The sequence below is a fragment of the Schistocerca cancellata genome, chromosome 3 (genome assembly GCF_023864275.1).
Source record: "Schistocerca cancellata isolate TAMUIC-IGC-003103 chromosome 3, iqSchCanc2.1, whole genome shotgun sequence".
NCBI classification, from domain to species: domain Eukaryota; kingdom Metazoa; phylum Arthropoda; class Insecta; order Orthoptera; family Acrididae; genus Schistocerca; species Schistocerca cancellata.
Window position 1 is genome coordinate 894,819,491 of NC_064628.1, and position 24,729 is coordinate 894,844,219.

Genomic DNA, 24,729 nt, shown 5'->3' on the forward strand with positions numbered 1-24,729 from the left:
CGGTTAGAAGGAAACCAATGTTACATAGCGATGCTCGCAAAATTATATTGCGTGTGACTGAATGCTGCAGGGCACTTTTCACGCATCTCGATGTTTACCACGTCATATCTCCTGAATTATATGTCGTAAAGAGACATAAATTTGCTGGCGCATTTACTGATATATGTGGATACTGTATGCGAAATACGTTGCGATTAGAGTTAATAGTAACGAAATAATACATTAAAACGTCATGCCTACTGCGGCAGATTTACGGTATGTACTGATAAAATGTAGTAAGCGATAACCATTTTTCCTTTCATTATTTTGTGGGGGGTGTCAGCGAGAAAAATTTTCGTAGAGGTTTGAAATTGTATGTAACGTTTGTTGCTAGTCGCTGAGTGCTCTCATTCTCAAATAGTGGATGCATAAGTCTGGGTATTTTCCCGCGGTGGCATCTCATTGTTTATGACGTCATATATCCTCAAGAATGTGTCTTATTTCTTTTTTTTCGGCTAGGAACCTTCTTGGGCGTACGGAGAACAACTCACCAAAGTTTCATTGCAATCGGATGAATGGTTTGTGAGTGCATAGTAGACATATATATATATATATATATATATATATATATATATATATATATATATATATATATATATAGGGTGTTTCAAAAATCGGTATATTCGAAACGGCAATAAAAACTAAACGAGCAGCGATAGAAATACACCGTTTGTTGCAATATGCTTGGGACAACAGTACATTTTCAGGCAGACAAACTTTCGAAATTACAGTAGTTACAATTTTCAACAACAGATGGCGCTGCGGTCTGGGAAACTCTATAGTACGATATTTTCCACATATCCACCATGCGTAGCAATAATATGGCGTAGTCTCTGAATGAAATTACCCGAAACCTTTGACAACGTGACTGGCGGAATGGCTTCACATGCAGATGAGATGTACTGCTTCAGCTGTTCAATTGTTTCTGGATTCTGGCGGTACACCTGGTCTTTCAAGTGTCCCCACAGAAAGAAGTTACAGGGGTTCATGTCTGGCGAATAGGGAGGCCAATCCACGCCGCCTCCTGTATGTTTCGGATACCCCAAAGCAATCACACGATCATCGAAATATTCATTCAGGAAATTAAAGACGTCGGCCGTGCGATGTGGCCGGGCACCATCTTGCATAAACCACGAGGTGTTCGCAGTGTCGTCTAAGGCAGTTTGTACCGCCACAAATTCACGAAGAATGTCCAGATAGCGTGATGCAGTAATCGTTTCGGATCTGAAAAATGGGCCAATGATTCCTTTGGAAGAAATGGCGGCCCAGACCAGTACTTTTTGAGGATGCAGGGACGATGGGACTGCACCATGGGGCTTTTCGGTTCCCCATATGCGCCAGTTCTGTTTATTGACGAAGCCGTCCAGGTAAAAATAAGCTTCGTCAGTAAACCAAATGCTGCCCACATGCATATCACCATCATCAATCCTGTGCACTATATCGTTAGCGAATGTCTCTCGTGCAGCAATGGTAGCGGCGCTGAGGGGTTGCCGCGTTTGAATTTTGTATGGATAGAGGTGTAAACTCTGGCGCATGAGACGATACGTGGACGTTGGCGTCATTTGGACTGCAGCTGCAACACGGCGAATGGAAACCCGAGGCCGCTGTTGGATCACCTGCTGCACTAGCTGCGCGTTGCCCTCTGTGGTTGCCGTACGCGGTCACCCTACCTTTCCAGCACGTTCCCAGTCCGTTGAAATTTTTCGAACAGATCCTTTATTGTATCGCTTTTCGGTCCTTTGGTTACATTAAACCTCCGTTGAAAACTTCGTCTTGTTGCAACAACACTGTGTTCTAGGCGGTGGAATTCCAACACCAGAAAAATCCTCTGTTCTAAGGAATAAACCATGTTGTCTACAGCACACTTGCACGTTGTGAACAGCACACGCTTACAGCAGAAAGACGACGTACAGAATGGCGCACCCACAGACTGCGTTGTCTTCTATATCTTTCACATCACTTGCAGCGCCATCTGTTGTTGAAAATTGTAACTACTGTAATTTCGAAAGTTTGTCCGCCTGAAAATGTACTGTTGTCCCAAGCATATTGCAACAAACGGTGTATTTCTATCGCTGCTCGTTTAGTTTTTATTGGCGTTTCAAATACACCGGTCATTTTTGAAACACCCTGTATATATATATATATATATATATATATATATATATATATATATATATCTTAATGCACATGATTATTTCAGTTTCGTTTACGAACAACATTTAAAGCGAGTTTTAGTTCCAAGCCTTTCGTCTGCTTTCGTGTAAGCATGACGCGCAATTTGTAGTGCCAGCACTGCAACTTGTAGGCGTGCCTTGTCCCCCCCCCCTCCCCCCCCCCCAACGGCTCCTGTCCCCTCGCCAGTCAATGCTTGCTTCCTCCTCTCCCCGCACTCCCCTCACAACTCTGCCATCTTACAGTTAACACACTGTACTGCACCAGCGTCTGAGCAGCGCTGTCGCATGGTGGAAGCAGACAGCACCGGGCAGGGCAGTGCTCAGTCACTGCTGCAGTACTGGTTGTTCTTCATGTCCTACTGTCCCTGTTAATATACACTGCTCAATAAAAGTCTGGAATACTATCTAAAAATGCCGTCTACGATACTAGTGGTCTCACTGACCTAGGCACTTGATGTATTATCCAGTTAGAGCCCATATACTGGGCGGCGTTTCCTGCTCGCATGCTTTGTGGCTATTTCCCAGTCATGTAAACATACCGCTGCCGCAGCGGCACACAATGAGCAGTCCAGTGTCAACAATTTCATTCAGTTTTTGTTCAGCACTGCATTGACGTGCCACGAAGAGGCATACAACGCTTTGATAGGATAGTGGCTTTACTTCCAGCAGGTCATACACAGCAAGATATTGCCGATCAGTTACATGTCACTCAGTGGTGTGTCTAAAAGGTACAGAGAGACGGGGAACATGGACGACAGACCTCGCAGTGGTCGTCCTCGTATGACGACACCAATGCAGTATCGTTTCCTTCAGTTGTTGGCATGCAGGTACACAATATCAGCTGCGAGAAATATTTGAAATGACTTCTCCCGGGCAACAGAGATTCGTATCTCAGACCACAGAGCGCGTAGAAGATTGCATTAGTGTGATCCTCATTCTAAAAGACCAATGAGAAGTTTTGCATTGAACCAACGGAGCTGATGCAACCGAAGGACCTGGGCTATTGGACATCAGCATTGGACTATTGCAGAGTGGAGTAATGTCGGGTTTGCTGACGAGACCAGGATTGGTTTGCCACTAGAGCAAGTCCTACCGTTTTCAGGTAGAAGTGTAGAAACGTCCCCTTTGAACAATTTATACAAAACTGTGCTTAAACTGACCCACAATATTTTTAGCGCAACGCAATCTGACTATCAAAGATCCCTGCAAAAGAATGGCCCTGAGTAACATTAAACTATACCTTTCAGAAATCACTTACCTCACAAAAATCTTCGTTACTCGAACTACTGCAATACAGCGAGCGCCACTACTGCCAGCTAAATAAAAGATTCAAACTACGGAAGGCACTAACTACTGATAGAGATAGTTAGCAAATGAAAGATATTAATAGAGAACAAACAATGTATTTACCTTAATATCATCACAAGTCATAATATATGTAATTTCAAAATTCCGCCATCTCTCTCCTCGCATCCACCACTGCTGGCGGCTCACCTCTAACTGCGCAACGCTACGCGCTGTTAACATCCAGCTGCCCCTCTACAATGCCAAACAACAATGCAAGCTAGCCACAGACTGCACACAGCACAGCCAGTGATTTTCATACAGAGAGCGCTACGTGGCGGCGGCGTTACCAATATAAGAACCTAAACAGCCTACTTACATAAAGAAAACATAAACAGCCTACTGACAAGTGTGATCCTCATTCTAAAAGACCAATGAGAAGTTTTGCATTGAACCAACAGAGCTGATGCAACCGAAGGACCTGGGCTATTGGACATCAGCATTGGACTATTGCAGAGTGGAGTAATGTCGGGTTTGCTGACGAGACCAGGATTGGTTTGCCACTAGAGCAAGTCCTACCGTTTTCAGGTAGAAGTGTAATGTTCCGGGCGGCAATAATGATGGGATGGCGGACCCCACAAATTCCCATCTACGGTAGTTTGACTGGTCCCAGATAATTCCTACAAACGATTGTAAGGCCTTACATACGTCAAGCCGGTGACAGCTTCATCCTATTCGATGACACTACAAGATCGCGCCGTGCTTGTAGCAGTGTCTCGGTTTCTTCAAAACGTGACATCAACCGAATGCATTGACCAGTGCAGTCCCCAGACATGAATGCAACTGAGCATGCATGGGACTTGTTGAAGAAGGCCATTGAGCAGCGTCCTTATCCACTTGACATTTCTCAGGGCCCATACTCCAAGATAAACTTCATGCAGGGCACGTCACAGAGTGCAAGAAGTCATCCGCGTGCGGAGAGGACATACAACTACATACTGATAATCATCATCATGCGATAAAGATTTCAGCTTTTTGTTTTCGAGGCATACACTCAGGAGAGTTTTGTTAATACACTGAAGCGCGAAAGAAACTGGTGTAGACAAGCGTACTCAAATACAGTGATATGTAAACAGGCAGAAAACAGAACTGCGGTCGGCAATGCCTATATAAGATAACAAGCGTCCGCCGCACTTGTTACATCAGTTACTGCTGCTACAACGGCAGGCTATAAAGATTTACGTTAGTTTGAACGTGCCGTTATAGTCGGCGCATGAGCTATGTGACACAGCATTCCCAAGGTAACAATGAACTGAGGATTTTCCCATACGATAATTTCACGAGTGATGATGATGTTTGGTTTGTGGGGCGCTCAACTGCGTGGTTATCAGCGCCCGACTTTCACGAGTGTACCGTCATATCAGGAATCCGGTAAAACATCAGATCTTGACATTGATGCGGCCGGAAACAGATCCTGCAAGAACGGGACCATGAAGACAATCGTTCAGTGTGACAGAATGGCACCCCTTCCACAAATTGCTGCATTATTTCAACGCTGGGCCATCAACAAGTGTCGTCGTGTGAACCATTCAGCGACGCATCATCGACAGGGGCTTTCGGAGCCGAAGGCCCTTCGTGTAGCCTTGATAACTGCTCGACACCAAGTTTTACGCCTCGCCTGGGCCCGTCAACACCGACACTGGACTGTTGATGACTGAATACATGTTGCCTGGTCGGACGAGTCTCGTTCCAAATTTTATAGAGCGGATGGACGTGTACGCGTATGGAGACAACCTCATGAATCTATGGACCCTCCATGTCAGCAGAGGACTGTTAAAGCTGGTGGAGGCTCAGTACTGGTGTGGGGTGAGTGCAATTAGAGTGATATGCGGCACCTGATACGATACGACAGGTGATCCGTACGTAAGCATCCTGCCTGATCACCTGCATCCATTCATGTCCATTGTGCATTCCGACGGACTTGGGCAATTCCAGCAGGACAATGCGACACTCCATACGTCCAGAATTGCTACAGAGTGGCTCCAGAAACACTCTTCTGAGTTTAAACACTTCCGCTGGCCACCAAATTCCCCAGACATGATCATTATTGAGCATATCTGGGATGCCTTGCACCGTGCTGTTCAGAAGAGATCTCCACCATCTCGTACTGTTACGGATTTATGGACAGCCCTGCGGGATCCATGGTGTCAGTTCCCTCCAGCACCACTTCAGACATTAGGCGAGACCATGCCACGTCTTGTTGCGATACTTCTGCGTACTTGCGGGGGTCCTACACGGTATTAGGCAGGTGTACCAGTTCCTTCGGCTTTTCAGTGCATAACGCTATGGGTTGCACAAAACGATATCACTAGGTACAATTGAATCACACTCTTTGTGTGTGTGTGTGTGTGTGTGTGTGTGTGTGTGTGTGTGTTAGAGCGCATCATTCTCAAATGTAACAGTAAATAGGTGGTGAGGGGGAGAAGTTTCCTTCATGACACACCGTAATGAGGCTTGCAGAGTATAGATGTAGATATGGTGACTGTTTATCGAGTACTGAGGGACCGTCTGAAGCTTTCCGTATACATGAAGAATGACAAACAAGTGCGGAGTGATTACGCACTGTATATAAAGACTGTTTACATAAACAGTATAAATACACTAAACAAATACAAAACGATCACGGGTGATTAGTGTTAAATATACTGTACGAGTACTGTGGAGAAAGGGTGACGGAAATTAACTAAAGTATAGAAGAGAGATGGTGCGAACCAGAGTGTGACCATCTGAAATACCACGCTGACCGCCGGCCGGGGTGGCCGAGCGGTTCTAGGCACTACAGTCTGGAACTGCGCGACCGCTACGGTCGCAGGTTCGAATCCTGCCTCGGGCATGGATGTGTGTGATGTCCTTAAACCGTCGGCACACGGACCGAGCATCCGAACGTTGAGCGTTGAGCGTGCCGAGTTTCTGACGTCATAGCGTGGAATAGCACGTTTGGGAGTCTTTCCGAACGTGCAGAGCAATATCTGACATGTCAGATATTCTGAGCGTTGACCAATGAGATGGCACAACGCCACCGACATCACACGCACGCCATCTCCCTTCAGTACAGAGGTGTGAGGCGCCATATTGGCATTCATTTCAAGCCTATATGTATATATGCCGTTTCTGGGCACCAGCAAATTGAGAATCACTGGAAAAACCGTTGTTAACTGTGTGATTCGTTCCAATAAAATAATGACAAACAACATATTCATGGCAAAAGAAGTATTGCAACTTGCGTGTTATGAGAGCAGGCTATTTGAAGGTAGCGACACACTGAAGATCCACCCAAAACGCATTGTTCTTTGTACAACTTCCTATAATTAAATTTCAGTTAGTAACATATCTACGATTAAGGTTTTCAGCAACGGTTATCATAAAATAATTGTAGATCCGTGGTATGCTGTTCGTGTATCGTAATAGGTATTTTTTTCTTAATATTCGCGTTTTTATTGGGTTCTGATACTTTATTATTAGTTTAATGTAAGTATATATTATAATATTTGATGTTATGTAAACCAATTTTTGAGGGGTGACTTTGTTCGATTGGCTTAATCTACAGAGCAGCTTGTGCTACTTGTATAAAGATATTTTGCTCCTTTTTCTTTTACGCTTCGTAATTCACATGTTGCAAAGATTCTGCTACTGGATAGGAACAGTGCTCATGTAAGACTGATCTTGGGGTTTTACTGAAATGTGGGGATGATGAAATAACCAAGAACCAAATTAGTACTGCACTGTTTGTAATGGAACTTTTATACGCCTGTGTCCTTATTTATTGGACATGGTACTTTCCTTTTCGTGGACGATGCAGTAAATGTGCGTTTTAATAGTGCTAACGTGGGAATTTTACGTGCGCCCGTTAAGTAAACAGTGTGATTTACGAACTGGAAACATCCCACAACTGCCGCTGGAGTGCGTCGTGATAGCGTATACCACGTTGGGGCCCACGTACCGTATGCACAAGTCGCACCGTTCCTGAGCGTTCAGGAGCACGTGGAACTTGGCACGCTCAACGTTAACGTTCGACAGCACGGTCCGTGTGCCGACGGCTTTAGGTTGCTTAGGTTTAAGTAGTTCTAAGTTCTAGGGGACTGATGACCTCAGAAGTTAAGTCTCGTAGTGCTCAGAGCCATTTGAAGCATATTTTGAACATGCTGACCGTGTGGCAGACACTTTTAAAAGGGCCTTCAGCCTTCGCTTGTTACTTGTTCTTTTAAACCATTCGTATGATAAGCTGTTCACTAACCTCAGCTGCTAACGATGCTTCTCGTGGACGTCGACTACGTGCGAGATGGGAGCACGTGGAGGTGCGGCCCTGCTGTGTGCTGTTGGAGCTGCCGGCGGCCCGGTCACTGCCGGCTACCACTGCTTCGCCAAGCTATTTAGCTAGACGGAGACTTGTGTCCTTGCTGCGGGCTCGCAGTTATCACAAAGCACAACGGTGCCAAAATAATGGGACGTTAAGATGTTTCATAACCGAGAACATAACGTCTGAGGCCAGCGTAATCACTCTAACTATAAACACCGTCTGAATCACGTTTTATCCGGAATAGCAGTCGCGACTCCAGCCAGAGGTCATCTTCAGATGCAGTTAGATTTGACCTTTGGCAAGAGTCGCAACCGGTAATCCTAATTAGCGTAAAAACTCACCCATATGGTGTTTGTCTTTCTTTATGCAGGAAGATATAGCGTGTGTCGTAATCTTATTGATATTCTACATGACCGTATCCTTCAACAAGCCTGTCTCGAACAATAAAAAAGCGGTGACATGATGTGACGTGCCGTTGTGCAGCAACATGGCAGCTCCTATTAGTGAATACGAATGTATTAGGGAGGCAAAATACAACTTGGATAACAGTTCTTTCACTAGAATTTAGGGATATTCTGCAGCTCGTAAGCTGCCCCTCAGGTGAAGGTAACAAATACACGCTAGAGTTATGGTGTCATATCCGGAGTTTTTTCGAAAATTAGTTGTATGTAGGTCCATCATATTCAGTGGCACGTATCAGCTCTATGTTGTTATCCTTTTTCTGTCACTGACGTAAAATATACTAGGTTGATGTCCAGGTCGGTGGTACTGTTCATCCATTTACACATCATAGTGGCTGAATTTATTACAAGAGTAATATATCAAAGATCAGCACTCGTGAACACATTAAGCGGCACAAGTTAACATCTCCCCATAATCGCGCAATAAATTCAAGCGTTATGACTTCGAAATAGATGCATGGCATCAAAAACTTGTTGTCTCCATAGTACCTGAAAACTTCAAAAGGTGGGCTACACATCGTTATGTGAGGCCAAGTAACTTTTACGCAGTGCTGCACTACACTTTAAACTGACACACATACTTGACTCGTTTTTCTACGTAGTCACCACATATGAAATGTTATCCAACTTAAACTCGTATGCTAACGTTTGACTAAACAGAACCTAATTTGTACTGAGCTATAACTGGTCTGAATGCAACTTGTGTTTATACTGAATGGGCAACTGAAGGAAAAGAATTATCTGCTACTAACCAAAATTTTTATCTCACCTCGCATCTTAACAATATTGTTCAAGATTTCTCGAAAGCACAATAGCAAACACCCAGCAGGTACCGGCTAATCTAGATTTCTACATTTAAATAAAATTTCCAAACTGTATTCAAAATGTTGCATAGAGTAATGATAAACCTTCTTTAAACAGTGGGATGAGGAGAGTAACTATTTCTATGCAATTCTATTCCAAGACAACTATTTTAGAATGAAGTACGTGTTCAAAAAGACAGAGTAAAACATCGCGTGATCTTCAAACATAACACTGGCCTGAACAGTACTATGCTTAACAAAGGGAACAATAACTTTAAAATGGTACAATGTTAACAGAGAATGTTAACATTGGTCTGTTGTGGCAGTCTTTGCCTCTGCGCAGTCTGATACATTTTTACAAGGGGAGGCGACGACGCTGGGATCACAGATTTACTTCAAACTTTGAACACCTTTTGTCGGCCATTAAAACAACATAATGTGCAAGTAGTAAGATAAGCTACTCTGAAAATTCCGAGAAAATCGCAAGAGAAGTTTAACACCTCTCTTATGTAATTGTATGAGGTGAGATGGGTTGGTTATGGAGAACTAGAAAGTGACGACTTCCGATTGTACTATTCAGGTGAAGATAAAAATGGAATGTATGGGGTTGGAATTTTGATAGGTAAAAGACTGAAGGGCAAGCTTATCAAGGTTGAATATGTTAGTGGAAGAATAATGATGATGAGACTGAAAGGGAAAAAGAAAGACTTAGTTATCATCCAGGTCTATATGCCAACAAGTAATCATTCAGATGAAGATGTAGAAGAACGTTATGAGACGATAGAAAACTTAGCAGAGAGAGAGAGAGAAAAGAAATGCATGTATTGTTATAATGGGTGATTGGAGTGCGGTACTTGGCAAAGGACCACAAGGAAAAGCTCTGAGAAAATTTGGACTGGGAGAAAGAAATGAGAGAGGGCAAAGATTGTTGGAATACTGCAATGAAAATTCCATGGTAGTTGGATATACTCTATTTGATAACCACAAAAGACGACGGTATACTTGGATATCTCGATTTGGCAACAAAAGATACCAAATTGATTACATAATGATACAACAAAGATACTGAAATTGCCTAAAAAGTGTCAAAAGCTATCCAGGGGCAGATATTTATTCAGATCATATATTAGTAGTAGCTGAGGTTCTAATGAAATTGAAAAGAACCTGGAAAGGACGGAAGAGAGAGCACAATAGCTTTGAGAAACTGAATAACAAAGGCAACTGTGAAAAATTAGAGAATGCATATTAGGAAATCATGATGCAAGGAAAGGAAGCGGAATGCACAGAAGGAAGATGGAGTCGTTTTAAAAATGGGATTAAAAAGGCAGCTAAGGAAACTCTTGGAGTCAAGGAGAGGAAAAAAAGTAAAGAAAGAATGGGTAACACCAGATATGATAACCAAGATGGATGGTCGCAGGAAATGGAAAACTGTAAACACAGAAGAAGGGCAGTGCAACTACAGGAGGTTAAATAACGAATTAAGAAGGGAGACAGAAAAAGCAAAGGACAAATGACTGACAGAAAAGTGTGACAAGATAGAGAAATTAGAGAAAGAAGGAAAATATGATTTGATGTACAAAGAAGCAATGGATTTGACATTCAGGGAAAACAGAAACAACAATGGACTAAAGGAAATAGAGGCAGCAGACGGTAAAATGGTGAGTGAACCCCAAGAAATAATGAGAACATGGGGAGAATATATAGAACGGCTATAAGATGCAGACAGCCGACCAAATGAAGAAGACCTTGGGATAGAAGAAGAAGATAAAGTTGCAGATGATGACAAAGGATGAAATAGCAAGTAGTGAGTTTGAAGAATCTATGAAGGAGATGAAAAATGGAAAGGCAATGGGAATTGATGAGATTCCTGCAGAACTGTAAAAGTCATTGGAGAAAGAATGGAAAAGGGAGTTGATTGAATTAAGTAATCAAATATACATGACAGGTAAATGGGAAAAGGACTTTACGGAATGTATTTTAATACCTGTAGGAAAAAAAAGAACAGCAAAAAGTGTGAGGGACATAGAACAGTGAGCCTGATATCGCATGCAGCCAAAGTCTTGCTGAGGACGCTCAACAGAAGGGTATAGGGAAAGCTGAATTGCGTAATAGGAGATGAACAATTTGGTTTCAGACGACGAGTGGGAACTAGATATGTCATTGGGCTACTGAGAGTGATAGGGAAAGGTACATGGAGAAGAAAAGGAAGGTGTATGTTATGTTCATTGATCTTGAAAAGGCTTTTGACTGTATCAGATGGGACAAACTGATGGAAATCCTAAGGAAACATAGAGTTGACTGGAGGGATAGACGGCTAACTAGAAATTTATATTTGAACCAGAGAGGAAGAGTAAGAATAGGACGTGTGACGAGTGAAGAAACAGAGCTGGAAAAAGGTTGAAACACGTATGTAACATAGCAGCGATGGCGAGGCATTGTAGCATCTGTGACCAGAGAGTATGCGCTTGACCGCGCGAGTGTTGCGAGCGGTTCTCAGTCTGTCGGTCAGTCGTTGCGAGTCTGTAGCTCTGTCTAGTTGAGGGCAATACTCTGTTAGTAGTCGTTGAGAGCAGTTCTGTAGTAGTCGTCATGCAGAGGAGTCGGTCAGTAGTAGCAGCCCAGTGCGGTTGTGTGATGTAGTCTGTCGGCAACACTGGTCAAGATGCTGAATGAGGTATATTGTTAATTAAGGTAATTATCAGATAATGTAAAGTTTATTTATTGTAATTAATTTCCAACAAGCGCCCCAATAATAATTTTGATTTCAAAGCAGTTTACAAAAAAAATTTATTTCCACTTCCCTTAAAGACAAATTTCAGTTAAATTACAAAAAAAAAGGAATATTATTATTTGCAATGCAGTTCCTCCAAGCTGTGCGCAAGAATAAGAGTAGAAATTTGACTAGCAGTTACAATGAGGTAAGAATTTAATTCTGATTTGCACAGGGCCAAAGACCGATATTTCGGTTTAATTGAATTTTCATTGTCACTGAAGTTTCATTAGCACTGAATTGTTTTTCATTATTTTGCGGAAGCTTACGCCAGAGTCAGATTGCGAATTTCTGTTTAATTGTCATTGTCAGTAAATTTATCTGCTGGGAGATTACGTTAGGTTGTATTCTTGTTAACATTCAAATTATCGTCAATTCTTTTTAAATTTTTGTGGGGAGGTTACACTTGGCGACCCTGCCAGGATCGTATTTCGTTGAGAGTCTTTTGAACAACAGTCAGATATCTGCTCTTATTTGCTTAGATATAATTAGGATTTGGCGCAACGCTTTTATTAACTTGTGACTTTCTTTCTACAGGTCAACGGCAATTCGTTGCTCTGTTGTATTTGTGTGTTGTTTTTGCATTTGTGTTTATTGTTTTGTGAATAATTGTGACTACTGTAAAAATGCCGCGAAAGACTATGAATAGTGAATCGCGAGGTATTAAGAATGAATTTACCGACTTAAACAACGTGACCGATAGTAATTGTGACACGCAGTGTAATGATGACAATCCTGTGTTCATTAACAATCAGTGCATTACAACCACTAATGGTGACTTTTATCTTAATGAGGAACAAACGAACTCAATTGTCTCCTCTGTGAATTTGACGACAATTGATGACGCGGAGCGCACTATGGTAATGAGCGCTGCCCAGCTTAATACACCCAGTTTGGAAAATTCAAGTAACGTTCAGACAAATATTTCTAATGAAAATGAACAGGATACACAAAATACGACGGATTTATTTAATTCCGAAATAGTGAGTGACAGTGTAGGTCCGAATGATAATCCCTTTTGTAAATTGCAGAATGACCAAATGGTCACACAAAGCGCGACAATTCCAGGTACACAATCAAACAGCACAGATAATGGAGTAAGTAATGTTACTCTGGAACAATTTATGGCAATAATGCTACAGTTTAAGAACGAACAGAACGAAAAACAAGACAAACTTAGTGCGGATATCAGACAACAGAGTGAAAATTCCAGACAACTTAGTGAACAGGTCAAACAACAGAACGAAAAACAAGACAAGTTAAATAAAAAATTAGACGACAATTGCAGACAGCTTAGTGAACAAATTAGAGCCGTTGCCGCGCAGTGTCATGACACTAAGGAACAGTTGCGCGTGGAAATTGAGGCTTGTTCACGAAAAAATAGCGAAGAAATTAAGTCTGTTGCGCAGGAATTAAGGGAAATGCAAACTGCCGCAACAGAAACACTCAGAGACGAAATTAGCGGAGTCGCTAAACAATGCTCTGAAAAAGCTACACAATTACGGGACGAGTTTAAAGCAATGACGATAGAACTTTCGCGCACAGTGGACGCAAAGATAGACGCGAAATTCGAACAACAGAACACTCAGATTGACGAACGCTTTAATCAGCACATACAGAACAGTGATACGCGTTTTCGCAAATTTATTCAAGATCAAAACAAAGTAAAACGTCAAGTCATGGAAACAATCACGGCTCAGAGACAAGAAGACAAACGTAAAATGTTCGCGAAAGCGAAGACGTATGTAGACAATAATATTACTACAGTGTCCGACAAAATTAATGCCATAGAACAGTTGAACGCGGAATTACGGGTTGAAATTTCCAATCTTAAATCAAAAACAGATACACACACAGTAGATATTCAAACAGTGACAGACAGATTCGAACAATTAGAACTAACACAGGATTGCGATGTCATCAAAGCTGATGTTAAAAAACTGAGCGAAACTACGCGTAAGTTGCAAAAACAGATTAATGCGTCCGATTCTAAAACCGATGATCAGGCAAAAATACTGACTGAAAAATATGAAGAATTGGCCAGTCGTATTGATGCTATTGAAAGTAGTAATGATAATAAATCAGACGATACTGCACCGGTTTCATTTAACCAAACACCTGAATTCCAAAATTTGCAGCAGACAATTAATGAGATCGACTCGTCTAATAACACGTTGCGTAGAAAACTGTCGAGTTTACAGCAAGAAGTAACAGAGTTGAAAACTATTTCAGTCACCAGTACGTCACAGAATCCGCTACTTTGCGAACATTTGTCAGAGTCACGTAGTGCGTATAATGTGAACAATTTACAGAAACTACGCGACTTAAAATCCGAAAAGCCACGCGACTTAAAATCTGAAACGTTACGTAACTTGAAATCCGAACTGACACAGAAAAACAGATTCACACACAAACCCGAACGTGTTTTCAAATTCAATGACGAGAACGTAGATTACGAGCAATTTTTATCCGCCAGAAAATGTAAAGAATTTAATAATGACAGCGTACAGGTACACGCTTTGAACTGTATGCGACAATTTATTTTTGTACTTTCACCGCTATTACCTGTAACGCAGAAACTAGCTTTGAACTGGATACGACAATTTGCTCTTGAATTTTTACCAACATTTCGTGTAATGCAAAAACTTGAATTAGTATGGATACAGCAATTTAATTCTGAATTTTTACCGGCATTGCCTGTAAGGCAAAAGCTGAAAAGTATTTGCAGTGCGTAATTAACCTCAGGGGATTCATTATGCTTTAATGAATATGTGCCGTAGCGAGCATAGGGCCCCGAGCTGTAGTAGTGCTGTTTCATCTTTAGTTTTCTGCACTGCTGCCTTCTCTTCTACTATCCTTTATATCTGTCAAAACCGCTCTTTAACTATTGCTCTACCTAGAATTAAGAAACATGTAATGAAAACCGGATAAGACAAGTTTTTACCGAAAGTGACAAATTTTTCATTAGACACTCCCGAAATGACAACTGTCGCCATAATTTTAATAACAGATAAAATCGTAATCATCAGTACGTGTAAAATTATCAGTAACAGTAAACACATTTTTTGTAATAATAGACGTTTTTCACCACAACAGCATGAAAGTCAGCCGCTTAGCATACGTAACCAACAATGCAGCCTACAAGGTCAACGAAGCTTTAATGTTTCGCCGCGTGCACGTATAGTCCCAGCTACAACAAATAGTAACGCACGGCAGCAATGAAATAACTACGTACAGAAAAAAAACAGTATTTCAATCTCTATCGCAATGCGCCGTATGGAAATGACTATCACGACATACGTAAAATTAATTAGCACAATTTTCAGCATACATTCAATAACACGTCAGATAGAATTTGATTAAATACAGTACAGATTGCATATTCCAATAATGTAAGCAATACTTTTGACACGCAGAATTTTGTTCATGAGAATGTTATTGGAAACACGCTTTGTTGAATGCTCCACTTTTATCGCACCCAGATCTTACCAAAAATTTTTTCATTGCCACCGACAGTTCTAACACAGCTTTAGGCGTACATATTTTCCAGGAAATTGAAGAAGATGGTTCGATAGTAATTAAAAACATCGCATTTGCAAGCCGCATTCTGTCACCTGCTGAACGAAATTATTCCGTTACTGAACTTGAAACATTATGTGTTGTTTGGGCTTTTACGAGATTTCGGCACTTTCTTTATGGAAGACACACTACAGTTTACACAGACCACAGAGCGATACAATTTTTACTTTCAGCTAAATTCACTCACGACAGGTTAAGCAGATGGAAACTTTACTTGCAGGAATTTAATTTCACAATTGTTCACATTCCCGGCACACAAAATGTTGTAGCAGACGCATTATCCCGTTCTCTTTGCAACAATCAGCAAGACGTAGCAACCAACTTCTGTAAAGCAAATTTCAGCGTAATGTACATCCAACAAGTTGCATTTGAAAATTTTATCTCATCGTCATTACAGGACATAGCAAAAGAGCAGAATAAAGACAATGTGTGGAAAGAAATTAAACACCTTTGGCAAGATAAGAATAATGTTACGATTAGACACCACTACACTGTACGCAATAACATTCTATTTCGCCGTTCTCATCCTGACAGCAACAATTGGTTATTATGCATCCCTGACGAACTTGTTAACAAATTAATCTGGTACACTCATTTAAGTTACGCACATTACGGAGCACGAAAATGTTTTCTTATACTGAGACGGAACTGATATTTTAACAACATGGAGAAACGAATACGACGAGTTTTAGCGTCTTGTAAAATTTGCCAGAAAGCTAAATCAGACACCACTTCACATATTCCTCCTTTATATCCCATTGTACCTGTTAAATTAAGACACATGGCCGCAGTAGATATTTTTGGTCCGATTCCGAGAACTGACAGAGGTTTTTGCTACATCTTTGTCGCTGTTGAGCTCACTTCAAAATTTGTTACTTTCACTCCGTTACGCAAAGCTACTGCTAAAACTGTTTCAAAAGCATTTGTAAAGCATTTTTTATTTCATGTAGGGCATGTGATGAAAGTAATTTCCGACAATGGACCACAGTTTCGATCTGCAATATGGACACGTATGTTACGAGCTAGAAACATTTCTCCGATCTATATATCCAAGTACCATGCTTCTTCGAATCCTTGTGAACGGTTAATGAAAGAAATTGGTAAGCTGTGCCGAATATACTGCCACAAAAGACATATTGATTGGGATACACACATACTCTCATTCCAAGATGTAATTAATTCCATTCCAAATGAATCCACTATGCTATCTCCGTCTGTTATACTGAAAAACGTTGAACCACCAAACAAAATTAAAGAATTAATAAATTTCCCTACATCTCGTCGCTTACGACACCACGAAATAATTGACATTGCGCTGAACAACATCAAACGTGCCGCAGAGCGCCGGAGAAGACAACAAAAACAGGTTTGTACACGCCGCGACTTTCACGTTGGACAGAAAATATTAGTACGTACACACTATTTATCCAGCAAATTAAAAGGTAAGTGCAGTAAATTCGAACTTCTATACGCAGGTCCATATCGGATTCGCAGCATTCCTCACCCCAATGTTGTACACGTCGAAACTTTGAGAACCAGAAAATCGAAAGGCAATCACCATATCTCAAACATTAAACCGTTTATTGAATGAAATCACTTTATGATTTAACAAGCTATAATGCCATTTGCTAATTTTATGATCACGTATGCAATTATACTCTCATGAATACTTACTGATGATTATCGTATTTTTTCTTGGCAAGTGCCCGGCAAGGTAAGGTTAGCAGGTCGCTCTTCTTGTCGTTACACATAAGACCGTGCATATTTTTCCAGATGAATTTACACATTTTATGACCATTTATGCAATTATATTTATATGATTACCTACTGATGACTGTCGTATTTTTTTTCTTGGCAAGTGCCCGGCGAGGTAAGGTTAGCAGGTCGCTCTTCTTGTCGTTACACATCAGACCGTGCATATTTTTCCAGACGAACTTACACATTTTATGACCACTTACGCAATTATATTTATGTGATTACCTACTGATGACTGTCGTATTTTTTTTCTTGGCAAGTGCCCGGCGAGGTAAGGTTAGCAGGTCGCTCTTCTTGTCGTTACACATAAGACCGTGCATATTTTTCCAGATGAATTTACACATTTTATGACCATTTATGCAATTATATTTATATGATTACCTACTGATGACTATCGTATTTTTCTTGGCAAGTGCTCGGCAAGATAAGGTTAGCAGGTCGCTTTTCTTGTCGTTACACATCAGACCGTGCACATTTTCCATTTTTTTTTGTATGTATGATTGTTTTTCTGTTTTGTTAGTATGCATTATGAAATAGTTAAGATATAACACACACCAGTTGACTTTGACATTTTTGCCTTATGAAATCTCAACATCATGACTACTTTACTTTTTTTTTGCTGCTGCATTGTGATATTCCGTGTACATTTTTTTTTGCCTTTGAACACTGTCTATGCTTTTGACATATTACGTTTTCTGTCATGTTATGCTGTATGCTTAATTATATTACCGTTAATCAGTAATTACTTAGTGGGTATATGATTTAAATGCAAGACGTTAATTTCTGTTCATCATTTTCAGAAAGAAATGATGTGTGTAAGAAATAAATTCAACAGAAATGGGAATTTCAACTACGGAATAGACGAAAGAAGATGCAATAACTTTATGAGGAAGAGTAAATGGATCAGGATTAACAAGCATTAACAAGAATATACTATACTCATCGTAGAATAGCAGTCTTAACTAATTTTTTCTTTCAGAATACAAGGTGATTGGTGCAGGCTGTCAGACAGAACTACACATCTTAGTTTTAGTGATGAAATATGCTAGAGATAAGGAATAGTTGTATAATGAGTAATGAAGTGATATTTTTGCAGATGATAATGAATACTGATGAATAATGATGAAGGATATGCTGTTATGAATAATGAAGTTTTTCTTTACAGGTGATGATAATAATGAAGTTATGATAATATGGATAATGAAGTGATTGATAATGAAGTTTTTTCTTTGCAGATGAGGATAATGTTGAAGTTATGTATTTATGCTACGTAGTTGTTTAAGTATTTGTTGCAGTTTGTTCTGACAGCAGGTGTTATATTGCATAGTAGGATGACGGAAAGTTTTGGAAAGGACAGCTATGGAACACATGTTTATACACATTTCACTACTTGTTAATTCGAAGTTCACTACTTTTCAGCATAGTGTGCGTTTCTTCTTTCAGGTCAATAATCCATTTTGTATTTTTTCCAGGAGAAGCTTTTCATGATACTAAACCTGTTACTTATTATACCTGTTCTAGTACTTGCATTTTTTTTACCCATTTGTGTTTATCATTTATAAATGTGATCACATATACTGCCTTGTTACATAATCTTGCTACAGCTGACTCATGACGAATGACGTTACACATTTTTGATTTACAGGAACAACCCACTACCAATTTTTTTTTTTTCTCTTCTTGCTTTCTCTTATAATTACCAAACGCAATGCATTGCTAACAAAAAAATGTATTACCAGTCCCAAATAGTGATACCGGTTTGAGAAAGTTCTGAATAATACTGATCAACTTTGAATAGTATGTCACTTCAGTAATGACTTCGTAATGATACAAAAAAATATATGTATAAAATAATGCTTTGTAACTGGCTAATAACTGCCACGGTTTATTGTAATGAGACTACTTATAATGCCCATGCTTATTAATGCTATGACTGTAATTAGCTGATTTTTAATAATGACTTCGTAATGATCTGAATGTCACTCAATGAATTGTTATTACTTCTTAATGATCTGAATAATACTGAATGAGGAGCAATGTTTTATACTATTCGATACTTGATGGCCACTGAGTGCCAATAATTAATGTCACTTAATGAATTATGTTATTAATTATGCCATTAATTAGCTCTTGTTTTCAATGTTGATACTTTGTAAATGGAACAGAAAATGATTCTTACTATATTGGAATGACAAATGATTAATTAACTGTAATCAGAAGAAGGCTAATGATTCTTGATTATGCTTTGTAATTGGGAAAGAATGTGATTGTTTAATAATGCTTTGTAATTGGGAGAAGGCTAATGATTATTACTATTGGAATGACAAATAATTAATTAACTATGCCATACTTTGTAACTGGAAAAGAATGCGATTATTTAATAATGCTTTGTAACTAGGAAAAGAAGGTTACTGATTCTATGTAAAACAATTATTGAACATTTTTCTGTAATACTACATACTTGGTACAGAAATGTTCAATCACTAGGCTATGAATGCCGCAAATGAAAACTGTAATTGTCAATATTATGTGACTTAATGTCCTTCACCTCATGAGCTAACTACCCTGAATTACTGCAATGTCCATTTGTCCTGTCTATCCTAGTGATCATGGAGCACTACCTTTGGGTTTGCACTACTTCTACGTTGGTGTGCCTTGTAAAAGCGTGGTGTTGACACGACATGCTGTCCACCACCATGAGCGATGAAGACGTTATTATGGTCCCACTGTTTGGTGTACCTAATGTACTGCCAAAATGAGAACATGAAATATTACTACGAGAGTTCAGTGTCTTGGCTACACTGATGAATTCTGATGGGAAAAGAACTGCAAATTGTGTCACTTGGTGTTGTACTTCTGTGGAAAGATATGGACTTTCAGAACAGCTGTGTGCAATCTAAAGTGCTACAACCATGATGCAATCCTTCCCTTTCCTATCCTAATTCTTGTCACATAGTGAAAATAATTTTTTGCTAACATTATTTATGTTCATGACTATACATTTTTTTTGATTCGCTGAACTCCAGTACGAGTACAGTTATGTCACTTGTCGATATGATTTTTGCCATTATGTTTATTTATTGCAAAAATACCTAAGACATTTTTCCGATTTGTTCTCAAGTACAGTATGTGCACTCTTGTCTTTTATATTGTATATACAATTTTTTAGTATTTTATTTTAATGATGTTCTGAACTACAGTGCATGTGCACTTATGTTGTGTGTTAATATGTTTTCTACTGAACTCCAGTGCCTGTGCACTTTTCTCATTTTTCAATATGATTTGTACTATTCTGTATATTCAATACTTCAATGCGTATGCACTTATGTCATTTGTTACTAATTGTATATACATTTCATCATTTACTGATATGTTCTCAACTGCAGTGCATGTGCACTCATGTCACTTGTCAACATAATATTTTTTGCCAGTCTGTTTATTTGTTCTGAATATGCTAAAGAATTTTTTCAGTGCCTGTGCACTTTGTTATCTGTCAAATAATTTGTATATACATTTTTCTGATTTGCTACTATGTTTTGTACTCACATTTTGTCTTTGTCTGATATATTTTGTACTTAGTGCGTGTGCACAACATTTAATTCATGTACTACATCTAAATATTCTGTAAGTTGTAGAAGTTTGTTAATTAAAGAAAAATTTTGCCCCGCTTGGCAAGTCCAAATGACTCACCATCGCTGCCAAATTTTTGCCCCCCCAGTGGAGGGTTATGAAACACGTATGTAACATAGCAGCGATGGCGAGGCATTGTAGCATCTGTGACCAGAGAGTATGCGCTTGACCGCGCGAGTGTTGCGAGCGGTTCTCAGTCTGTCGGTCAGTCGTTGCGAGTCTGTAGCTCTGTCTAGTTGAGGGCAATACTCTGTTAGTAGTCGTTGAGAGCAGTTCTGTAGTAGTCGTCATGCAGAGGAGTCGGTCAGTAGTAGCAGCCCAGTGCGGTTGTGTGATGTAGTCTGTCGGCAACACTGGTCAAGATGCTGAATGAGGTATATTGTTAATTAAGGTAATTATCAGATAATGTAAAGTTTATTTATTGTAATTAATTTCCAACAAGCGCCCCAATAATAATTTTGATTTCAAAGCAGTTTACAAAAAAAATTTATTTCCACTTCCCTTAAAGACAAATTTCAGTTAAATTACAAAAAAAAAGGAATATTATTATTTGCAATGCAGTTCCTCCAAGCTGTGCGCAAGAATAAGAGTAGAAATTTGACTAGCAGTTACAATGAGGTAAGAATTTAATTCTGATTTGCACAGGGCCAAAGACCGATATTTCGGTTTAATTGAATTTTCATTGTCACTGAAGTTTCATTAGCACTGAATTGTTTTTCATTATTTTGCGGAAGCTTACGCCAGAGTCAGATTGCGAATTTCTGTTTAATTGTCATTGTCAGTAAATTTATCTGCTGGGAGATTACGTTAGGTTGTATTCTTGTTAACATTCAAATTATCGTCAATTCTTTTTAAATTTTTGTGGGGAGGTTACAAGGTGTAAGACAAGGTTGTTGTTTATCACCAACAATGTTCAATATATACGTGGAGGATATTATCAGTTTGATGGAAGGACAGGAGCTTCTATAGGGGGTCGCAGAGGGGAGTGTATAAGATTTGCAGACGACATGGTTGTGATGGCAGAGACTACATGAGAGATGGAACAAATTTTACATGATCTAAACTCAAAATTAGAAGAATATGGAATGAAGACTAACAAGAAGAAAACGAAATTGGAGGAAAGGGGAGAAAATGCCGTATGAAAATAGGGAGAGGGGAAATGGAGCAGGTGAATAACTTCAGTTACTTGGGAAGTGTAATAATGGATTATATGTATTGCTCAACAGAAATTAGGAAAAGAACTGCAATCGCAAGAGAAGGATTCAAGAGGAAACAGAAAGTAATTTGTGGACCACTAAACAAAGGTCTGAGGAAAAGACTTGCCAAATGTCACATCTGGTGCGTTGCACTATGCGGTGCGGAGACCTGGACATTGAGGAAGGAAGATGAAAGAAGATTGGAGGCACTAGAGATGGAGAACAATGGAAAAAGTGAAATGGGCAGACCGAGTAAGGAATAAAGACGTATTAAGAAGAGTTGGAGAAGAAAGAAACATGTTGAAAGTTATCATAAAGAGAAAATGGATCTGGATTGGACATTCTTTGTGGAGGGACTGTTTATTGAACGAAGGAATAGAAGGAACGGTGGAGGGAAAAAGGGGAAGAGGAAAAAGAAGGTATCAAACGCTGGACGATATAAAAGAAGACAAATATTCAGAAATGAAAAGACTGGCTATGGACAGAGAAAAGTGGAAGAGGCTTAACCCATGACGAGACCTGCCGTAAGGCAGATTACCATACTAGTACTATGTAACTGATGTATCAGTGTGTAGGTGCTGGATGTTAAAGTTCATGGCCTAGTGACACCTGGCACGGTAGCTCAGCGTTAGGGTTAGTCGCTGTCTGCAACAAAAAATTGAGTAAATGGATGAACGGTGAACTTGAATGGGTGTCATGGGACATCCGCCCTACACAAATGCAACGAACAAAGCGAGATCAACATAAAAAGGCGTATTCGGTCAGGGGGTTAGCTGCCCCCTATAATAAAAAAGTGAGTGAAGGGATCAACTATGAACTTTAATGGCGTTATGTGACATCCGCCACGACCAGATACAACGAACAAAAACAAGTGGTTAGCGTTCGAGCGTTAAAATACATGCGAGTATGAACCGAAAAAAAACGGTTCGAATTCCGCTCTATATTATATGACATTTGAGAGGTGATATAATTAAAGAACCAAGTGTATTTACATTATGTTTTAGTGAATTTCATGTTATTTGACTACTTACTACTTTCAATTAAATTTAATTATCAGAAGAAACATATTTATAGGTATCGACAAGTACGTGAAGAAACGCATAGAGTTTTCCTGAAAATGTATGCCTGTCGTGATTTACGAAACCCCTTATACATGCAATCTGACGAGGCACGCGGAACTACTTTGCACCTCGGCGCTTCTATCTGCAGACACAGAGGCAGGCCCCATTTGCCAGTTAGCGTGCGTAGCGGCGAGACGTTACTAATGGAGCAAGAACGAATAGTGTAGGTGCAGATTTTTTGAATATCACATAATTTACGTGTTTACGGTTGTACTACAAAAATGTAGGTTTCAGCGGGAGTCGAACCATCGCCTCATACACGTTTGTCTTACTTATCTGAACTGCCGGAGTAGTGCACTTCGCTACTTGCATATTATGTTGTTTTAATGGCCTACTAAAGGCGTACAAAGTTTGAAGTAATCCGAAATCCCAACATCGTGTCATCCCCTAATTATTTGAAGAGTGGTAGGTGATGGACGTATTCAGTACTGCTGTGTTGGCTTGTGTTGTTTCTGTTAGTGAAGAAAGAATAATTGTATAGGACAGCAAGGACGAATATGACAAATATATTGAAAGGGAAAAGAATATGAATTATTAATAATTTTATTATTTTTTGAAGAGAAGAAGTTTGGGATAAGACTGCAGCACTGCGCAGTTAATTTGTGGAATTGATTATTGTCAGTTAGTTAAAACTTCGTTCACGCGCTCAGAGCTGAGATAAAGACCATCCCACTTTCCTGAATCGTGCAGTAACATATTAATTAACGTGAATTACAGGCCACAAAACGCCTGGTTGTAACGCATGACTTACTGGACGACTTGATAATGGACGAGCCGCCAGATACTAATAATTAATCAGTAAATAAAACATTGTACGCAACTTAAAAAGGTTCCTTTAACCACTGTTGTAATGGCATAAAAGTTGCTGACCAGTTCAACCTCAGCATGTTGGTGATACACAAAACCAATTATGTGCAACATGTTGTCTCCTCTGCCTAACTGGAATTGACAGAATTTTTTTAACTTTATTTGTTAAATTGAGTTATTTCAATACAGGATGCGGCAGAGCCGACTAAGCAGTTTCTATCGATTACCGCTGCGTCTGTGGTGGGGGTAGGCAGCTGCACCTGGTCTACCTTTGTTCAGCCGTTGACCCCATGTCAGTAGCCTGCATGGTCTGGACCGGTGCACATCGTGGTTTGGTCGTTCACGCGAATTATGAAAATAACAAATCTGTGATCGCTACACAACGAGCTTTACGGCGACAGTTCAACATTCCACGCAACAGTGCCGTTCCTAATGTAAACACATTTCGGTCCTGGGTTCGGCAGTTGGGGGAAACAGGTAGCACACTAAGAATAGATATACATGGCTGACGCAGATCCATCAGAACGAAAAGAAATTGTGCAGCGGGTGAGGACAGCAGTTCAACAATCTCCGCAACGTTCGCTCGACGACATGCTGTTGCATTGGGGATTTCAGACTGCAGTTTGAGAAGGATTCTGCAATGCGATTTGAAGTTCCATCCTTTGAAAAGAATGATTGCTCAAGAATTGCGCCCAGCAGGCTAGGCCAACCGTCAAAATCTGTGTGAGCAAATGCTTCCTCAGATCCCTCCGA

General features: G+C 40.0%; 1 protein-coding gene across 2 annotated transcripts in view; it reads right to left on the reverse strand.

Annotated features, from left to right (window-relative positions):
* Positions 1-7,931, reverse strand: part of LOC126175961 (UDP-glucosyltransferase 2-like) — a 59,175-nt gene extending 51,244 nt beyond the window's left edge. The window contains exon 1 of one of the 2 annotated variants that reach the window (XM_049923048.1): positions 7,792-7,931. The gene's annotated coding sequence lies outside the window, so the exon portion shown is untranslated. The remainder of the gene's footprint in view (positions 1-7,791) is intronic. The other variant, XM_049923047.1, reaches the window with a different exon arrangement.
* Positions 7,932-24,729: the final 16,798 nt, after the last annotated feature.